The 20,683-nt window shown below is 40.6% G+C and overlaps 1 protein-coding gene across 1 annotated transcript in view; it reads left to right on the plus strand.

Annotated features, from left to right (window-relative positions):
- The window catches only part of kcna4 (potassium voltage-gated channel, shaker-related subfamily, member 4), a 48,450-nt gene that overhangs the window by 25,666 nt on the left and 2,101 nt on the right, over nucleotides 1-20,683 (plus strand). The gene's annotated exons all lie outside the window — the stretch shown is intronic.

Genomic DNA, 20,683 nt, shown 5'->3' on the forward strand with positions numbered 1-20,683 from the left:
ATCATTAAGTAATTATGCCCCTTCCTGGTTGGTTAATTATAATATGTTGCAGGTTTAAAGCTTAGGTTAAATAACTTTCGGATAATAAAAAATAAATAAATCCAAATCTGTGGGAGTGATATATGCAAGGTCATACAAAGTACCGGTATATGTTTGGTGAGATACTAAATCAGTGACAGCCACGGTGCGTCAAGATGGAATTTTCTCAAGATTGCCCCTTTTTTTTTGGTTGTAATTTATGGTTGTCAAACTATGCTCCATGTGCACCCCTGCCTCTATCTTGCCTGTCACACATGATCAATTGCTTCCATTTAATGTTGTTTGGGGGTTACGTTACCATCTATAAAGTTGGAAACTGTCCTCAAGCAAAGATGAATATTTTATTTCCTTTTATCGGGAGGGCAATCTCAAACAGTGCTTACTTACTGGCTGCATACAGCATACTGAAATGCAATGCTTGAATAACATTGACACATGTTTTTCCTGCACTGATATATATTGATGGAAACAAAGAGAAATAAGTGCTTCTTTCTTCGGCAGCAGCATAGATGCTGATTTTTTAAAATTTATAGAGACATGCCATCAGAATGTAATGACCTGTCTGTTCTATTCCACAAAACAATGACAGCCGAGCTTTATATATTCAAGTGAGTTGAAGTCAAGTAAGTTCTGATTTACTGTATGTAGCAATGTGACCGCCGTGATTTTTTGTAATTATTATTTTTAATATTTAAATGGATTGCACTGCTTGCTGTAGTTGAAAAAAAAGCTGCTTTCAGCCAGTGACAGTGTTTGCATGCGGCATGAAGAGCACTGCAGCAGATATCTTTACCCTGCAAGAGTAAGTACAGTGGTGCCTGGTACAAGTGACTGGACTTTGGGGTTTTTCCAGGTGCAGGTGTCTTTTGGCAGATTTTTTTTTAATTTCGGCTTGAGAGGAAACATTTATGATACGAACGCTATGGTGGCAGTGAGTTCAACGCACTGTGAACATTTCTTTCAAAAAGTGGTTTTCAGCTGATTATTGCAACGCCACTTGCAGTTTACAGTCATGTTGGGTCTTTGAAACAACCCCATAGCTCTGCCTGAATAAAGTCCATTTAGCTTCATGCCAAAAGCTATACACGTGCTCACAAATAGAATCTGCCTCATGGTATTATAACAAAGAGCATTTGAACAGTGGAGCAACACATCTAAATGGACAAAAATGCATCCTTTGCGAAAAATGGCAAATTTTACTGCAGCTCAGGGAGTCAGTTATGAAGTTCTTCTTGGTATGTTTCTCTAAGTCTTCATTACGCTGCCCCCAGGTGGCCAAGGCAATCACACCAGAAGGAGCAGCCCAATCACCATTCAATTGAAGCATAAAATGTGGCCGCAAAAACAGTTTTTCTAATTCTTTACATGCTATTTAATTATGTTGTGACTGCATTTAAATAGTAATAAATACATTTCCCCATTGTGGGACGAATAAAGGATATCATATCTTATCTTATCTTATCTTATCTTATCTTATTATGTACAATCTAATTTTTTAATTTTTATTGTAACACTCATTCCTCAAAATATGTTTTTAGGGGGCTGGAATTGTTCTATGGTATTTTCATTTATTTCCTCTAGGAAAAATGACTTAAGACACAAGTGTTTTGCATGAGGCGTGTGGTCATAGAACAAATTAAACTCGTATCCCAACGGACCACTATGGGTAAGAAATTCGTCCAAGGAAATACAGTATACGCAGTATGTTGATGTTTTCAGTGTAATATTGTTTTAAATTGAAAACTTATACACATTGCTATATATACATTTTAAATCACATTCACCTTCAACTTTTATCTTTGCTATTACATTTTTTTCTGCAAATTTCTGACGGGGACTTCATGACTGCACTTTGTCATGTTCCCAAAATCAGAGTGAATAGAGGCCATGCCATTTGACATCCCGTTTGAGGTAAACATAAAAGTCACCCTGGCAACAGAAACTGGAATCTATGATGTGAGCTATTTTCCAATGGAAAATTCTGCCATGAGTAGTGACTCAGTGAATAGATTCTTGAAATTAAAAAAGATGTCAACTAAAACATCTTTGGGACTTTCTTAGCTGAGAAGGAACCGTCTTCCCCCTAATTTAGCAAAAGGGGTGACAGAGATGATAAATAATAACAGTGTTTCTCTCTGTGGCTAAATCTACTCAGCTATGCAGCAACATAACATTATGCTTTGAGTAGCTGAGCAGGAGCTTGGCTATTGTACTACACTGTGTGACTATGTAACAGCTGGGGAGTATCATTTAAGGCACAGTGGTGGTCTGAATTATGCATTATGCTGTGAATCTTACACCATGTCTGTTTCATTTATATGCAGCTCTGTGCAGCTTCTCTGCTGTAAAACAGGAAAACAAAAAACATATGAGAGAAGAAAATACAGTTCAATATGCTGATTCCTTCCAGTACCTGTCATCCTTTTAATGTGTTATTAAATGCAACAAAGGCCATATTTTGGTTGACTTATGTGCTTTTCGTATGAGTACTTTGTTTTATCCAGATCCCGTTTATCACTCTTAATTCATAGCGGATATTTGGTTCTGTTTTATATTGGAACGTCTTATTAAATGAGTTACACAGCCATAACCATGGCTCATATCACTTTACAGGGCCATCAAAATACTTGGGATTGCAACCATTCATAGTCCATTTCTAGTGCTATTCAGTGAAATGTTTCAAACTTTTGTGACTTTTCATCATTGCCTCATTTTTATTAGTAATCTTCATTATTGTTATGCTGATTGGTTGGGGGCAGGGTGGTACCCGTGGTTACTTGTTAATGAAATCTCTACTAAAGTTACAAAATGTGGTTCCTTTCCAGAATAGGTTTAACTGTTGCTCAAGATCATGTCAAAGAAGTACATATTCTTGAAAAACATCCAATGATGTTTTGGAGTTTGTATTTGCTGTTAACATTTGTGATAGTTGAGCAAGTGTTACCTCTGTCCTGAACCCATCCTGAACTCAACTCTTTTGATTTGAGTCATGCATTTGAGTCCACACTTTCCATTCTGATAATACTGTAGCTCTGAGCGGCTTATACACTGTCAGTTATTATTAGCCAGTCGAATTTATTTCTGAGTGCTTCACAGAAAACGTCAAGCATGATCTGAAAGTTTGAACCCAAGCAAGCACCTGAATGTGATACCTTGACACAGCAAGTCTTAACACTGTTTTTATGGCAGTGACCGATTTTTTGGGACGTGTACTTTCAAGTGCCCCAATGTCTCGAATATTTCACCATAACGCTAAATCAAGGGCCGCTTGCTGCATATTGCGTGGACCCCGTTCATTCATGGGAATCACTTGTTGCTGTAAATCAATATTTCAAGTTGGTCTGTCTGTCAAATGCACCTTTCTTTTTCTTCTTGGTCATTGGCTCATCACTGTGCCTTTTTCCCCATTGCAAAGAAAAGTACCAAATACCGATGGTTCAATACCACTGAATTAGCACTATAAAATCTCTCGTCCCATTCACCATTATCCTGATTTTTGTATTTTAACCATTGAGTATATGGTATGTGTATTTACAATGTACGGATATCATGATAAATCAAAGCAAGTATCAAGTAATAAAAGATGGTGGCACAGTGATGCAATGTTTCGTATTCAGCTTGGCCCTGGTCTTTCTTTCAACTTTCAACTGTCCTTTTAACTTGGTCCAACATATATGGAGAACAATAAATCTTATCTCGGTTGAAAGAATCACTTTTGAGCCCAAAATTAACCGAAATTATAATCTGTAAAGCTGGCCCATTATCAGTACTCCTGCTGACGTTTTACTTTGTGATTAACCTCAGCTGTCTAATCAAGCAATGGCCAAGGACAAAGAAAAAGACCTTTTCAGCTCTTTGAAAAGACTTTTGCTTCACCTGCTTTCCTGACTGCTATCTAATGTTAACGGTGTTCAAAGTCTCAACTGCGTTAATCAAATGTCGAAGATGACTTCATTTCAAGTACAGTTCAATTCTATGGTCATTGAAGGGTTTGAAACCTGCCCCCTACAGCTTTAGAAGTTGCAATGTCACAGTTACTTCAGGAGAGTTTCCAGTCACATCCGAACAGTAAAAAGCCCAAGCCCCAAGTTCAAAATACAATTTCAGCAGTATTCAAAAAAAAGGAATCATCTCCCTGCCTCATTTAGATTATATTCCCAGTGGCCTGGGGCAAATCATGTTTCAGGCCAACGTAGACAAAACGTATTGGCATGATAGAACACAGATGGACGGGATGGGCAAGGAGAGGGCGCAGGTGACTTAAAAAATTAAAGATAAGAACTATTATTAATCAAATGGGTGTCTTTGTTTAAGGTGTTGATTTATGGAATGTGTGTGTGTGTGTGTGTGTGTAAATATATATATGTATACACACACACTTTGTATCGGTCTGTGGTGGTGAAGAAGGAGCTGAGCCAAAAGGCGAAGCTCTCAGTTTACCAGCCGATCTATGTTCCAACCCTCACCTTTGGTCACGAGCTGTGGGTCGTGACCGAAAGAACGAGATCCCGGATACAAGCGGCCGAAATGAGTTTTCTCTGCAGGGTGTCTGGGATCTCCCTTCGAGATAAGGTGAGAAGCTCGGCTATCCAGGAGGGCCTCAGAGTCGAGCCGCTTCTCCTCCACGTCGAGAGGAGCCAGATGAGGTGGCTCGGGCAGCTGATTAGGATGCCTCCTGGACGCCTCCCTGGTGAGGTGTTCCGGGCATGTCCCACAGGCAGGAGGCCCCGGGGATGACCCAGGACACACTCGGGCAATGGTTCTTAACCTTGTTAGAGGTACTGAACCCAAACAGTTCAAATGCATATTCACCAAACCCTTCATTAGTGAAAAATAAAAATTAGATTTTTTACAAATTCGAGACAAAAAAAACCCCCACATTTATTGAAACCAGAAAAAAGTAAATAAAATGACAAGACATAAGTATATGTTTTTTAAATTGTGCACAAAATGAACCATGCATGACATACTATCACGACAGTCACACGTTAAACTAAACAAAATTTCCCGGAGCACTGATTGGACAAGCAATATAATGTGATCATCTGCAGCCAGTGATTGCCAAGCGGGCGTGTCATAACTAATTGACATGTTGAGTCGGGTGTGTCTTAACCTCCATGGCAGAGGCTCCATCGAACCCCTGAGAGAGATTCACCAAACCCCTGGGGTTCGATCGAACCCAGGTCAAGAATCACTGCGCTGGAGAGACTAAGCCAGGGAATGCCTCGGGATCCCCCGGAAAGAGCTGGAACAAGCGGCTGGGGAGAGGGAGGTCTGGGCTTCTCTGCTAATGCTTGTGCCCCTCCGACCCGACCCTGGATAAGCGGTATAAAATGGGTGGATATATATATATATATATATATATATATATATATATATATACACATTTATTTTGTTTATATTGTAGTCCATTGATAAGATAATCAATAGATGTATATAAAGGCTTTTGTTTGTTTTCATATATAGTATATAGCATGTATACTTGAGAGTTCACAAGCCATGCTTATTCTTGTGTTACGAGAACCGCATTTTGTGTTTGTTTGTTTTTTGTTCTACTTTGAATCGGTTTTTGCATGTACCTTATACCTACTAGTATAATAATTTGTGGAGAACAAAGTACGTGTTTTGTACTTTTTACTGCCTTAAAACATGTAAACTGAAGGACAAAATTTTCTTTCTTTCAAATTGTATTTTTATCTTGAATGTTCAATTAATCCCTCAAACATGGCAGCTGAGATTCCCATGGAGGCCAGATTTTCTAAGATGAGAAACCTAATTGGCTGAAGTAAAATGGAGTCGATGCAGCACAACATGACACGACATAATAAAGCACAACTTGGAAGTGGTCCATTGGGGGATGTGAAGCAAGTATATTTTTCAGGTGTCACAAGTTTTGTCATATTCTGCAGGGTTTGATATATGTTCTCACGGCAACCTAGAGTGTATAGGAGCTGCCTCAATAATGACACAGCATGGCACGATACGTTTTGCTACAGTATGATATGCCACGCGTAATCAGGGAGTAAGGCCCGGTAAGAGTCCTACGGGCCCAACCCGTACTGTGTTTTATTGTTTGTTATTGTAAAGTGTCCTTGGGTGTCTTGAAAGGTGCTTATAAAAAAATGTATCATTCAAGTTTGTCATGGCCGCAAAAAAGCTCCAAAGCTACCCTGCGTTTATGTTTCATCTGCAGAGAGCCTTGACAAAATGTGGAAATGCGTGTCAGACCTCGATTTCAATGTGAGAAACGTGAAGGACCCATCAGAAGGTGATGGGCCAGGAGGGACCGCTGTGGCATAGTCGACGGCATACAGAAAGAACCTATGTGCACCTTAGAGCTTCCAAGACTCAGCAGGCATTTCCCCTGTCATATACACTGTGATGAACTGCAAGAATACCTCGCAAGAATTGAATATGGAGAAAAAAAAGGCCAAAATGCCTCACTGCACTACGTTTCGTGCAAATGTGGCTGCAGAAGGCTTAGTGGAAATGGCGCAGTAGTCCACCACGCAAATTCCTCTTGTTCATTCAAAGTGTTCCCCCAATTGGGGGCCTTCAGAAGGCTTAGTGGAAATGGCGCAGTAGTCCACCACGCAAATTCCTCTTGTTCATTCAAAGTGTTCCACCATTTGGGGGCCTTCTACCTGAAAATCGCAGTCATAACAGTGCCTTGGGAATGTGAAAGCAAAGAAATTAAAGCTGTAAGCAAGCTTAGCTACGTAACTGTTCAATGGTATTGATGAAATAATTTGTTGGAAGGGATGAGCATCATTCACCAAAATGCTGTATGTTGATGGCACCATATTTCTATCGACATGTCAACCACCACCCCAACTTGTTTTCTGGCACCGGCAAATGGAATTGTGGCGACTCGTGCAAGGTCGCCTTCCTTTCGCCCAGCTGGGACACTTTGAAAGGGACAAAAATTTAAATGAAAGATTATAATAAAAAAAATACTTCAAAAGTTGTTTTTCGATGAGCAGAACAAATAGTATAGTTCTTGATAAGTCAAAATTATTGATCTCTGGCATCTTAAACAATGATGTACTTCTGCTTTGGGCACAGCAAACAACAGCCATTGACTCTCGTTAAAAAATTGACATGTGTATTTAGTCTGCCAATCCAGAGGCATCATACCCGATGTCCACGTGATGTTGCAGAGGCATGGCCAGGACAGCTCCACCATATCTATAGCCTTTGGGAACTCTGGGCGGATCTCATGCACCCCTGGCAAACTGCAGGCTCAGGTGTCCTGGTGCCAAGTACACAAATGGACACCCATTATGTTTGAACCTCTCTCTGTGGCCGAGTGGAGTGGACGAGAGTCCAACTCCTCTCAAGAGGACCGGTGCCAGGGTCCGAGCTATGTGTCGAGGCTAGCCTTACTATGACTATTCGGAACTACTGGACCTCACACACCAACTCAGGCGGCTCCTTTGCTGCCAGAGAGGTGACATTTGAGGTCCCAAAAGCCAGCTTCTGTAGTCGGAGGTTGTTCCTGTCTCTGGCCACTGTCCAGCTCACATTGCACCAGACCTCGATGGACCCTCTCAGAGGTAGTGAGCACATGGGAAGGACGACTCATTTTGTCCTTTTGGGTTAAGCCCGGGCAGGCCCCATGGGTTCAGGCTTGGCCCCATGGATGCTTGCCTTTTGAGCCCCACCTCCAGGCCTGGCTCCAGAGGGGGGGACCCACGACCAATACATGTGCTAGGGAAAACATAATTCAATTGTCTTATTCATCACAGGGGTCTCATGAGCTATGCTTTGTTTAGTCTCTCACAATTTTTCTGGTAAGTCATTCGTCAGGGGGTTGGGTATTTGACCAGTCATGGTAATCATCAATAAAAGTACAGTTCACTACAGAAGCAGTTCTAAGCTCATGATCTTGAGCCATGCACTCCTAAACAAACAATCCCTTGTACAGTATAGTCTCTCTTCTGAGTGAATGAAACATCCTCCCTTCTTTGCTATTGGGAAAACAATTTCCTCCCCTAAATGTTGTAATAAAGATGAACATCTACAATTCTATCTGTCCCTATTTACAAAACTGTGTAGTGAAAATTACCCCTTGTAACACATATATTTACAATTCACTACCATACAGAGATGCATTAGGTAAGCGAACTGCTAACACAAGGTCGCTTTTTTTGGCAATTAGGCAACGCACCATAAAAGCACGCAAATGTGCTTGCCAGAGCAACTTTGGTTGTGTTAGAAGGGGCGGCCCTTCACAACGCCTTCTGGTGACATACTGTCGCCTCACGTTTCACCTCATCTCTGTTCAGTGCTGTGCAACAATCTGGCCGCCTGCCAGCTACTGTCAATCAAACTAGACACCGACACACCAACTGCTCAGACAAAGACAATTTGGGGATAAACTGAAGATACAAATCTTTTTCCATGACATATTTCAACGACTTTTACTCTTCAACAACTTAAAAATTGTCAGGGTGATTTCAGCGAGAATCCCTTTCTGTAGAGAAAAAAAATAGAAGTGGTTATAGAAAATCAAGTGCACTCTATAAATAGAGTATATGTGTTTTGTTTACAGCAAACACAATAGAACTGGAAAATCTTCTGAGAAATGCTTCATGAAAAATGAAATAAAGAGAAACAGTTCCTGAGTAGCAACATCCATCTTTTTCACCACTTACAATATTGTCGGTCACCCCAGCTGAGTTAAGGTTAGAGACCTGCATTGCTCAGAGGTGGGAGTATGTCACATACATGCCTGTCACAAGTAAGTCTCAAGTCATAATCTTCAAGTGTTAAGCAAGTTCAGCCTTCCAATATGGAGTTTGCATGTTCTCTCCAGGCCTGCGTAGGTTTTCTCCATATACCGGTACTCCGATTTCCTCTCTAATTCCCAAAAATAAAATGTAAATGTGTTAACGGAACACTCAAAATTGTCCCTCGGTGTGATTGTGAGCGCCAATGGTTGTTCGTCTATGTGCCGCAGTCACCATGTTGGTTACCCGTGATGTAACTTATGTTCTCAGGCGTTGGACAGGTGTTATATGTTACCTGTTTGGCTGCCTTGTGCATGTATGATGTTGCTCGCCGTGGTTCAAGAAAAACTCGGATGCATGAAAAATTAAAGGGAACATTGGTTACCAGTGGCACAATTAGCAAACAAATGTCAAATAGTGAACATGTATTTGTCCTACTAGTATGCCAAAACTGTTCTTCCAGTGTACAGACATGTTATACAGTAGTGAAAAAAAACAATATGGGTAAGACATAGTTACTTTATTAGTATGCCCGAGTCACTGTACTGGTCCGTTGACTTGTCTTATAAGTGAAAACAAAGATTGCACCAGTGTGGACCTGCAGCTGCAAAGCAAGAGTATTGCATGCATCTTCAACAGCTTTCCATTGCTCCCACATTTTTTAGTCTTTACTGAACCTAATGTGCATAAATTCAGGGTGTGGGAAGAAACTGGAGTGCCCAAAGAGAGCCCACACAAGCACACTATATAACATGCAAAACTCCAACACAGAAAGTTTTCAGCCCAGATTCAAACCCAACACACTCTTGCTGTGAGACAGCAACATTAACCAATATACAGTATAACAGTGCTGCCTGAGGACTAACAGTTAAAAGAAAATATTTTGCATTATAAAAGCTCTGCTTGATAGTTCTATAGCGTGATCCTTTAGATCAGGGGGGGTCAAACTTTTTGCAATTTTTTGCAGCGGGCCACTTCGGAGTTACGGCTTTCCTTGGAGCAAGCTTTCAGCAATAATCATGATAGTCGACAAACATGATTTGCTCCTGCGGGCCACATAAAATGATGTGTGGGGGGGACAAATCTGGCCCCCGGGCCTAGACTTGTCTTTGACACCTATACTATACTCTAGATTCATTGTTGTGCCAGGAGGCAGTCACAGACACTGCAAAATTGGCTCCTGTCCCTCTCTCTCTCTCTCTCTCCCTCTCTCTTTCTCTCTCTCTACTCTCACTCTCTCATTATGACGTATAAATTACGTTGCCTTGTAAAGGTAAATTTGGTACAGTACAAAATTTTTAGATTGGTTCGTGACTTTGCCCAGACTTTGTACAGTCGAACCTTGTTTGAGCATACCCCTTTTACGTTTTCACCAAGATAAATCCCCATTTGGTTTGAAGTTTGACATGACCGATTGATGCTTTTACCAAAACCTGTCACGTTGTGAGGTGGTGAAGGACCCCAAAAAGCAGGCAGTAGGGAGGAGCAGGGTGAACTTGACGAATTGTATTTAAAACAGAGATTTTTTTTTTTAAAACAAAGTCCAAAGTAACAAAAACCATGATTGAAACAAAAACTCTCAATAACCAAAACACTACCAGAGCAAACATGATAGCAGCAAATGAACAGCAACAAACACAAACATGACAGCAGCCAACAGCAACAAAGAAACAATGACCCAACACTGAGTGGTTGTGCTGAGTCCTTTTAAAGCAATAATTAGTTAACAACCAACAGGTGTGCAGCTTGAGGGAGAGCCCTGCAGTGCCACCTACTGGTCACCAACAGAATCATGACAAAAACGAAACTACAAAAAATCAGCGGAAAGTCCAATTTTAAATTAGTAATTATTTTATCCACTGATTGTGCTCATTTACAACTACAAAACAGATAATAATGGTCGTCGTATATTGAGAAAATAAATAAATACAATTACAAGACACTAATGAGGATGTGCTGTGCGTGTTTCGTGCATGATGATTATCAGAGTCAGCGGGTTGGTCGTAACAAAACAGCATAGTGAATGTATTTTATGCTCAGTTGCCTGTGTCACCCTGCTGGCTTTAATTGTTTGGAAGCCATTCTCCAGCCCATTTGCAACAGGTGTGCCTGATATACACAAACAAAATAAAATAGCTCTCAATGAGTTTTGTGTCCTTGGGCTAACTCAAGCGGGGATCTCGAGGCACAGGAGGAATTAACATGAGAGCATTAACATGCAGCCATCCATTTTCTATAATGTCTTTCCTCATTGATGCCGCCTGGATGCCGGAGCCTATCCCATCTGACTTCAGGCGAGACATGTGAGGTACACCCTGGACTGGTCGCCAACCAATCACAGGGAACAAATTAACACTGTTCATTTTCATGTGCTACTTCCGCTGGCAACCAATTCAGAATGTACCACACCTGCTGCCTAAAGACGGCTGGGAAAGGCTCCAGCACACCCGTGACCCTTGTGAGGATAAGGGGACGAGAAAATGGATGCATGGAACCCAATTCATTTGGTCCATCAAGATTTTCCATATCCTTGTAAAGGTCATTTGAATATTCCAAGTGTGTGCTTGTTGCAAATCTTTCTTTTGTGCCAGCCGACAGAGGCCATTGTGTATTTTATTGTTATTGTTGACTTCATAATACTGTTATGCGTTAAGCGCTGCAACAAAACTGGTCAAGGATGTCATTTGAAATAGGCCAGGCAGCTTCGATCCAGAGAAGGGATCCGGACAAGAACATAGTTGCTTTTTCAAAAAAAGCTTTCATCAAGTCAGATTGCTTTTGAGAATTAGAATTTGTGTTTTTTGTTTCTCAGCCTGCATTTTCCATTAGCAGCGAATAAATAGGCAAACGTGTTTACTCACAGCCTTGGGTGTTTTTACTCATTATGTTTTCTTCCATTCCTGGTAAGTGGATGTAAATAAAGGTGTGATTGGACAGGGAGGAGATGCTGCTGGGATTTTTGGGGACAAATTAATTCTGCTGTTTAACATGTCTCAACATTGTGCAATCAGGTGATTCCGGAATGTGCAATAGAAGTGCAAAACTAAGTCAGGGTATTTCCTTGTCACTTACCCGTGGTCCAATGACGCTATTAAATAAAATCTATTTTATTCAAAAATTGGCAAATACAAGACCACAACACGGAATTTCACTGTTGCTCAGTGTCATGTTTACATTAAGAAGGAGTTTTTATGCTTGGAAACATTTACAACGGAGGTAAAAAGAATATACATTGGGAAGGACCAATAGTGGAAACAACAACAACAAAAATGCTTATTGAGACCCTGAGACAGTGCCTCATTCCTTGCTTCTACCCTTCTTGGGCTTTGTTTCAAGACACCTTATCCGCCAGTAACACATCATTTTACAACCATTTTATTGTTTCTCTACTGCATCTTTAGTGGCCTGATTTAGTGGAAGATGAGTTGGTGTTGACCAGGGAGACCAACTTTATACAGCTTACTGCTGTTGTTAAAATGATGCTTTTGACATTTAGGCGTGGGCAATGAGGGCAGGTCATCTGTCGAAAATAAGATGTATGCAATGATCATGGTAAGAGTCCCTGGATATGGGAGTCCTTGGCATGATTTTATTTAGTTGTTGTTGTTGTTGAACGCCCCCCCCCCCCCCGTCCCCCCTCCCCCCAACCGCCTGTGCATGACTCTGAAAAAAAAAGAGGTTGAATGGCCAATAACTGCACGTCCTGTCTCATAAAGTCACATTCTTGACACATGCCAAAACACATTGCTGAAAAGGGAACAGTGCAGTCGGATATGACCTCGGTAACAAATGAAATCATGTTTTGGCAAAGTCAAGCAGTGCTTACCTTAAAAATGAGCATTGTGAATGCACATTGGTCATCCCTTCTAAATGTCAGATGTTTTAGGGCAAAATCTGCATTTTGGTGTACATAAAAATAACATTTACAAACAATTCTGTCAGTGCGGTGACTTGGCTTATACAAATAGATTTTTTTTTTTTACTAGCTGCCTTGGACAATAGTGTATAGTGTTTCTCCCTTTGCTTGGGTAAATATGATACACGTGTTTGATAATACTGATTAATCCAAATGTATCATCATATACACTGGAAAATACACTGTTGAATGTACTCAATCTCATTTGGTTAAGTGGCTGCACACCCTGGACACATCTGGATCCAAAGACATTCTTTTAATAATGTCTCGTCCATCCATTCACCCGTTTTCTGATCCGTTTTATCCTCACAAGGGATGCGGGGGTTGCTGGAGCTGTCTTCGGGCAGTAAGCGGGGGGACACCCTGAACGGGTTGCTAGCCGATCGCAGGGCATATAGAGATGAGCAACCATCCGCGCTCACACTCACACCTGGGGACAATTTAGAGATTTCCATTAAACTGACACACTTGTTTTTGGAATGAGGGAAGAAACCGGAGTACCCAGAGAAAAACCACTCAGGCACAGCGAGAACATGCAAACTCCAGGGAGGCCAGAATCGAACCAGGTAGCTCTGCATTGTGAGGCCGACGTGCTGACAAGTGGACCGCCGTGCCGCCCAAAAACAAGAATATCTGAAATAAATACATAAATAAAGAATTGAATGAATGAATATAAAAAAGTTAGTATGCTGATCTCTGATCTGTGATTTTTGACATGGACCTTTCTTCAACCACCTTGTTTCTTTTCAATTTTGAAAATATGTCATGAACGTACCATCAATGCAAGTCAATACATACAAAAGCGACAATCGGTATATTTTAAGTGATTCTGCATCAAAGCAATATTTTGTTTTTGTAGTCCCTTTGTTATGCTATATTATACTACAGTGATCCCTCGCTATTTCGCGGTTCGTTTATCGCGGCTTCAGTGCATCACGGATTTTTTCAAACATATTCGTTAAAAATAATAATAATAATAATAATAAATTAAGTCCGCAAACGGTCCGGGAGAAGCAGTGGAAGTCAGCAAAAAAACAGCGAGTCACATAGAGCAACATACTGTATACAGTACTACATGTATACAGGTATGTTTAATGTATTTTGTTACTCATACACGAACCTAACCTAACTTATACATGTTTAAACCTATTAATATACAGCATTAAGTAATATTAATTATGACAAAATTTACTTCTACATGCATGTATACCATTATATTTGGCCTTATAAATATTTTTTATACTCATACACATGTACATGTACCTATACGGGGGGTTTCGCTACTTCGCGGATTTTCGTTTATCGCAGGTGGTTTTGGTCCCCATTAAATGCGATAAATGAGGGATTACTGTATACATGATTCAATTTTATATTCTTGTTCGTCCTTGTAGACAAAATGTATCAACAAGAGAGCAGTTTAACATTTTCCTCTCAAAACGCTTCGCTCTGTCAGCACGTTATGAGCGCGAAAGATTATTGAAGAACCGCTGACAATTTGATCAATGTCATAGTGAAAACAAAAAAATAGAGATTATTTGGCTGATGGCATGGAATGAATTGGTACAAACCTACTTTTCAGCTGCTTCTGCTGTCTGATTTCATGCAACATGCAATGTACACTGCTTACGTAAGGCCAAGCAGTACCTTTGCCGTATCCCAGGTACTTTGCTAATAAACCAGCATTTCATGGGACTATTTTTACCATTCCCAAATTCAGCGCCATCCAAACAACATTCCCTTCTTTTGACACAGCCACTCATGCACACAACATGCGATGCTTAATGAGGACAGCCTACGTGAGTGCAGCAACAGGGCTAATGTGTGTATGGCGCGCAGTCATGCACCCTTCTGCCTAAATCAACAGGAACAGTCCAGCAGATGTGCAAGTTTTGTCGCTAAAAGTGCTGACACCGAGTTGGTGGCGCATTTTTTTTGTGTCGTTGCATCCACGCAGACGCGGGTCAGAGTATTTATAGTCTGAAGTGTGTGTTCATCCAATTTGGCGTACGTGTGAGTGACTGGGAAACACACTGCGGATCTGAGACCCCTGCAGGAGTGTGAGGCAAGAAGCAGCAAGAGGCAGAAAATCCAATCCCCACCGCCTTTGGATTAGTGTCAGCGAGCGGCAAGCAAGGCACCATGTGCATGCGCACGCTCCAGTCGGTCCCTGCTGTAATATTTGATTTATGTCGTGTGCTTTTCTGTCATGGAAAGCCTTTATTGGTAGGAAATTTTTCGGGAAAAAAAAACTGGTGATTACCCAGAAATCCACAGATTCTTTTTTTATTTTTTTGACGAGTCCATCTGTTGATGTTAGTCATTTGATCAGATTAAAACGTACTGTAGATTAAAGTGAAGTGCGGTTATTTGCTTCCGGCGGAAGATTTATAACATGCCTGTTCAAGGTTAGAATGTCCTGATGATGAACGCATGTGGTAAAGTGGGTTGAAGGGATTATTGAATTTCCTGAAACACTTTGAGACAGCAACATTTGCTTCCCACAATTGACTAGCTAAGTTGTCAAACACCGTTCCAGCACGGGTCTATCTGAGTCCTCTAATACACAGTCCTAATACCACCTAAGACTGGCACTAAGGCTTTCCGACAGGTGACCTGCCTGTGAAGCTCTTCTCAAAGCTTTAATGAAGGTTGATTCAGCTGCTCCTGCCCCCCTCCTCCCCGGATCACATGATTGTTGAGGGGAGTACGAACACGAGCGCTTGCGTCTCAAAGGCGATTCTCCAGGGAAGGTGAGCTCAAGTGCAATCTGTCTTAATCAGGCCGCTCTAAGATAATATTTTCAAAGACTAATCTGACCGCTGTTTACCTGTAGCAGATTGAACCAGTCAAACGCCATTTTATTGGACACCATTCACAGGTATCATGTATATAACGTAGTCGTTTATATTTTTAAAAAAATAGTATCTGGTATTTACATCATATTTGAAGAAAATGTGTACTGGATAAAAGAGCAATGTCTCATGGGTATATTGTGTATTTTATGTATTTTGTATGTGCTGCAGAGGTCAGGGAGTGGACTAATAAAATGTACGTTTAAAGAAAACAACACTACAGCTCTTTTTGTCTCGGAGCTACAACATATGTTCTCCTTTTTTACTTGAAAATGAACATTTTAGTCAGCCGCTGAAAATGTTTAGCATTAAATTGGAAAAATTCCTTGAACATAATCATTGAACGAACAAAGTATTTTGGAACCTGCACCGGAATCAAGTCCTTCGCATCTATTGGCTCTCAGCCTCAAATGACTGTTTTAGATTGAAAACTCAAGGTTAAATTGGAAAAAATAAAAAATAAAGGATTGCTTTCTCATTAAACTACAACCAGTCCTGAAATGTTAACATCATTCCAACAACTGGAAGACCCATTTAGAAACACTCCAATAACCCATGCCCACAGTTGGACTGAGCACAGTTCGAAGTGGCCATTTGCGCAGTTGTGAGCTTGCTTCCCGACCAACGGAATTAGCCGCACCCACTTTAAATTCAATGCAAAAGAGGCACACACAATCTTAAACGTTGCACGGGCACAAACTGACTCGCATGCAGAACATCTAAGCATACAAAGTACGTTTATAAGGATCTGCATAATGGCCTCCACAGGCGGACGATGTAAAGTTGGCCAGGGCGATCGCAGAAGTGAAGTGGTCACTTGGAGACTGCCTTTCAGCCTGATACTTCTTTCCGTGTCCTTGTCCCACCATACCGAAGAGGGTGACTTTAAAAATCTAATTAAGATTCTCATAACAATAATGCGTTCACTGAATGGATTTCTACACTGATTCAGAAGAGAGTTCATTGCACGCTGTTGTTATATTTATGAATGAAATATCACGACATCCAGTACCTTGATCAGATTCACCAAAATCGCCTTCCACCACCTGCTCCACAACTTACACCTCCTTTGAGCTAGTCTGCAAAGTGTCAGGTGCGCCACGGGCGTATAAAAGAAAACAGCCTCGTTACGCCAGAACACCGGGCAATGCCCAGTCTACCAAATTCCCAAACACGCTAGATGAGGAATGAAAATCAAGATGCCCCAGTTTTTATGCATGAGCGCACTTGTGCTGTCAATGAACATGTAGTCCATAATTCTATCACAACAAGGATCTTGTTTACTCTTAACTCATCTCATCCATCTATTTCTGCGCCATGACATAAAAGTCGCATTCGGAAAGAAAATACACAGTCAAGCACAGAGAAATTCAAAGAGAGGTCAATGTTCTGCAATCGCAGACAATTACCTGGTAAATTATGACTGCTTGTGAAAGAAATTCAACAGATTGGTCTTTATCTCTCTTTTGTTTTGAATCAACTCGATCACCTGCTAAAAAAAAATCCAACATTGACCAGCACGGATTCTTTGCTGTTCATGCTGGTTTGTGCTGGTTTTGATGGTGGTGGACCAACATGAAATGTCGGTGAACCAGCATGGAATGCTGTTGGATCAGCATGGTATGCGGAACAATATGGGATACTGCTAAAACTGATTTGCCAGCACATCTGTTCCTGTCTTGATGAATGGGTCAGTGTTTGTGATTTTCGGTGTGTCCCGTCAGGGATTTTGAACAATAAATGTGATGTTTAATAAAGAAAAAAAAGGGGTCGACTATGGACCCGTTCCTGTATGGTGGGCACAGGGCTGTATGGACTGATTGTGTATTCTCCAAGAACTTGAAGAAACACATTTGTATAAGGACACCACGTTTGGTAATCGGCTACTAGCTTTGCAGTTACCAAACACAGCAGTTAGCAAATTGAAATGCAATGTACACTTTCCAATATTTTCCCTTTTGGTCAAGTTGCTTTTTGTATATTCTACACAACATTGTGGTGTATATTGTCTCTCATCATGACTGACTTCCTATTGGTCAATGCCGAAGAACAGATAAAAGGACGACGTAGGACATATCACACTATGTGGCAAGACGAACAAAAATTCTGTAATGTCAGACTTTGAAGATTGTGGGTTTGAACCTCAACCCATAGGTGACTTGTTTAGTAATAAACTAATAATATGCCAGCAGAATTTAGTCATAATAGATTGGGCTGGACTGCTGTGTGTACTGAGTCTTTGGGGAGAAGCCTCTCATAGCGCACACACGGCAAGCCAAAATTAACCTTCGTAGACTGGGTGTTACAATTCTGTGGGCCGACCCGAACCCTGTTCAACATGTTACTGACTGGCAAGGAGTGTAAGTGTAGTGAAACCTGGTAACCTGACAGCCTCCGGAAGGGAGCTAGAAATGAACAGCAAAGAATACAAATGAGACAAGCCACTCTGGTACAATCTTGAAGCTGTGTGTCAGAATCGGTCACACCAAAACGTTTTATCGGTATGGAGGCAATACCATGTATAGTCTCCAATACATGCAAATGCATGAGCTGCGTTGGACCTGCGTTGCTGAGTTGGACCAGAAGCAGGGTAGAGCTTGGATGGTTTGCTAGTCAAATGCAGGTCAACTATAAAGCTAGACACACTTACTGAACTTTCAAATACCATCATTCCATGGAGTCACCCCCCTCCCTCAAAGAACTGAACCAGATACTGTTATTAACTGTATTATTCATTTCATATCAGGGGTAGAAGTGAATGATATATCTAACTAACAATGTAGCTGATTTGCAACAAAGGGGGCCAGCATCATGAGGAGATGTTAAAGGCTTTGTCAAACTATGACTTAACACTCTTATTTTAATTAGAAGTGAAAATAGAGACAATTTCGAGTTTTCACTCACCCTGGTTTTTGGAATGTGACATAACTTCATTTAAGCTGCAGAAACAAACAACCAATTCAAATGGAATGCTCGTATTTCCCCCCCCCCCCACCCCCCCCCCCCCCCCCCCCCCACCCACCCCTCAATCTGGTTCCATGTACAATTCAAGTGACACATATCTGGCATGAATCCGGTGGCCACTTTTAGCATTTCTTTGGCATTTTTGTTTATTTAGTTTTCTTCTGATGTACCATTTTTACATCATATTTAATGGTCTTCTCGTGATATTGTTTGTATTTACAGCGGGTAGTATTGAATGTTCTTTCATATGTTTATGTGCGTTACTCGAGCAGACATTTTCTTTTTACACATATGTATACATAACACACAATCTGCCTGTTTACACTCGTATTGGCGTGTATACAATACACATCGGATTAGTTTCACACCCTGTAAATGAAAGCAATCACAGACGAATTTCACACCACGCATTGAGAACATTGAAATGAGATCTGAAACAAACTAATATGAAGCTTCTGAAGAGCTGATGTGTTTCACAACAAAGAACGCCAACAGATTGTGAACATGACACTAAAATAAGGTGCGAAATCTTTAATGAGAACATTTTGGCTAGCAATTTGTCACATTTGGTAGACATTTGAAATGTGCCAGATGTTGCCCCCTTCAAATCATTTCCGTGCGCCAAAGGAAACAACAAACAGCTCATTTTCATTTTTAAAGGGCACGCTTTAGAAAAACTAATACGCACAATGTGTCGTCATGATATTAGACTGTAAACTCACATCTGTGGGATGTTTGCGATCAGAATTTGAAAGAATCTCTTCCAAAAAATGTGAAGAATGTTCTTTGCAATCGGTGTGACGTGTACATTTTAAAATGGAAATAACACTGGATTAGAATTGATCAAATATAAAAACATCGGTTAAATCTTCCAAGTGGCAGGGACAAAGAGAGCTACCAGAACAAACCCTGCTTCTGCAGTTAAATCCTACTTGGGGAATTAGGTAAAGGCTCCTTATGTAGTGCTAATTGTCTTGTTGCTACTGCGGCTATGATTGCACACAAAATGTTTTCCAGCTCCTCTGAGACTATGTGGAAATCCTCAAACTATTGAGGTGGAGAATTGTACAGCTGCTCTATTTAGAGGCCGCATAATCCTCTTTATAGTCTGTATTTTAATAGGCACAAACCTCTTTAATGGAGCGATTCTGCGATACGGTCATCCTAAACGCAAGTTCAAGGAACAGAAACGCCCGATAAGGAAATAACTGGATCAAAATCAATCTTATGAAGACAACTAAAGAGAGGCAATTAAGTTTCTGTTGTTGTTGTTGTTTTTTTTTCCTAACTGATTCAGTATTTTTTGGAGCAAACATTGTGCTTTTTAAAGCTCTGTCCAATATTTCATGTTTCTACTAAAATTCAAGAAAGCACAAAATCTTTATTTGCTGCTGAAGTACTTATTTATTAAATGTCAGGACTACAAGCCATACTTTTCTACTTTTCTGTACAGGGTACCGGCATTCGATTTGAGTTTGTGCAGTGGCACGAGAGAAAAAAGAATCGTCACACGCCACTAGAACTTTTATTTTTTCACTCGTTTTGTTTTGGTTCATTTTATAGCCATGGCATTAGACAGTTTTAATACAAGTATTTACTGTAATTTTGGCTTTAGTTTGGCATCAGCAGGTTAATGAGTGAAACAATGACCTTCCTGTACGTTAATATATGTCTGTAGACCGCATCAATAATTGCAGGACTTTATTTCAGCCTCTTACCTGACTCCTTATACCTTTCACATTCTACATTGGCGCAAGATGTAATAAAGTTCATGCAGCTTCTCCACACGCAAAAGTGAGATGTCACTCGATATAGAACGTATATTCAAACAAATGTTTAATTTTCTGCAGCCGTCAATGTTAACATGCCTTGAATGAAACTAACAATTCGATTTACTTCACTTTGAAATAAGAAGTCAATATGTATTCTTGCTTATTTATTTATTTTGTTCACATCTGTGTGAAGTGTGTACCGTTTAGAAGTATAATAATAGGTAATGGACATACCGAAAATTAACATCAACGTGGAACAAAATTACCTTTGACGGTTGCAACTACTTTTTTGTTATTTGCCTGTCATCACTTGTACCTTTGTGAAAACACACACACACACACACACACACACACACACACACACACACACACACACACACACACACACACACAATATACAAAACAAAC

The sequence above is a fragment of the Hippocampus zosterae genome, chromosome 4 (assembly GCF_025434085.1).
Source record: "Hippocampus zosterae strain Florida chromosome 4, ASM2543408v3, whole genome shotgun sequence".
Taxonomy (NCBI): Eukaryota; Metazoa; Chordata; class Actinopteri; order Syngnathiformes; family Syngnathidae; genus Hippocampus; species Hippocampus zosterae.